Source organism: Somniosus microcephalus, unplaced genomic scaffold (assembly GCF_052327205.1).
Source record: "Somniosus microcephalus isolate GS21.2 unplaced genomic scaffold, FLI_Smic_1.0 unresolved_chr1, whole genome shotgun sequence".
NCBI lineage: Eukaryota > Metazoa > Chordata > Chondrichthyes > Squaliformes > Somniosidae > Somniosus > Somniosus microcephalus.
In genome coordinates this window covers 17,928,436-17,929,948 of record NW_028225179.1, presented here as the reverse complement: position 1 = coordinate 17,929,948, position 1,513 = coordinate 17,928,436, and the positions used below count along the sequence as shown (strand labels likewise).

The window sequence follows — 1,513 nt, the reverse complement described above, 5'->3', positions numbered from 1 at the left end:
TAAATAATGGGCGAGAAATCCTCGTTCTTTTCGGCATACTATCATGGGATCGGAGGGCCCGGTTTAACGTCTTACCAGCAAGACGGGGGCACCAACAGTACAGCACTACCTCAGTACTGCACTGGAGTGTCAGCCTGGATTATGTGCTCAAGTCTCTGGAGTGCTGCTTGACTTTGCTGCCGCTGAGCCACGGATGACACCTACACTCAGATCATTTGGCTGGAGAGAAATGACGGAGATAAATGGAAAAATTATAATGGAGTAAACCTTCAATTTGTCGTCCAGCAGAAGAGCGGGCATTGTAATCGGCCGCCTATTATAGAAACAGTCCGATTTTTGTTGCCCTCGATTTCATAAGCATTGAAAATCAGGCCTGTCTTTAATGGAATGGGCCGTGGTCAGTTGTTAATCACTCTGGGTCTGTGTAAACCGGGAGTGCTCACAGTCCCGGATCATTCTGTGTCTGTTTAAAATGGCAGAGCTCACAGTCCCGGAACATTCCGTTTTTTTTAACGTAGAGCGATTTCAGCTTTCATCACTGAGGTGTTGAGTTTAACTAAATGTGTCGGGGCTCGTCCGGGATTTGAACCCGGGACCTCTCGCATTTTAAGCCACAGAAATTCCCTAAGCGAGAATCATACCCCTAGACCAACGAGCCGCCGATGTTATGTTTCAAGTTGCATTGCGATTCCCTGCGCTGGTGCCAACCCAGCTCGCAGAAGTCCTGTTCATTCAGTTAAAATATGTTTATCTTTTCCTCAATCCGCTTCTTTTTGGCGAGCATTTTAATTGAATCTGCTCACAATTCTCCCCATAAAAAGAGATCCAGGCGCATCAGTGGCCGCGTGGCCTAATGGATAAGGCGTCTAACTTCGGTTGCGAGGTTTTTCAGTTATCAAACGATTGCAAGTTCGCGTCTTGCCGCGGTCGTTCAATTAACTCGGCGACACTTTTTCTGTTCTGAATCTGGCTTCAAACCGACCATTTTTGACAGTCCCTCAACTGAAGCAGCGGAAGGCCTTTTGCTTACATTAAGCTGATTGTACATTTTCAACATTGTAGATCTGTGTGCATGGGCAGGATAAGAGGTGAAGTGGACTTTTTTCAGGGTATTTCTGCTTAGATGCAAAAACCAGGAAATGGAATGGCTGAGAGCAGTGCATGGTTGAGACGAGGTGGCCGAGAGGTTGAGGCGATGGACTGTTAATCGAGAATGCGGATCCCATCCTCGTCGTTATTACGTTTGATACTGGTCCCCTTTCCGAGCTTTTAACTGAAACTTGCCGAAAATAAACTTTCAAATGCAATTTCGTCACAACCGCCCTGGTGCTCCTGGTCTGTGCCCCATGCATTACTCATATCTTGTTAAAATTAAAAGAGACCACTGCAATTCTTCAACTTCTTGACTGAATGTGGAGCAGTGATCGTGATTCGGGGATTGTCGAACTCCTCCTTTCTTCTGCTGAGATTGTCACCGAATGAAAGAGTAGCGGGACCAGAGGCAAAAGTTTAG

The 1,513-nt window shown here is 46.4% G+C and overlaps 1 non-coding gene across 1 annotated transcript; it reads right to left on the bottom strand.

The window, feature by feature from the left end:
- Positions 1-568: 568 nt before the first annotated feature.
- trnap-agg (transfer RNA proline (anticodon AGG)) lies at positions 569-658 on the bottom strand. The gene is given in 2 exon segments: positions 569-604; positions 623-658. It is a non-coding gene; the product is annotated as a tRNA-Pro (tRNA).
- Positions 659-1,513: the final 855 nt, after the last annotated feature.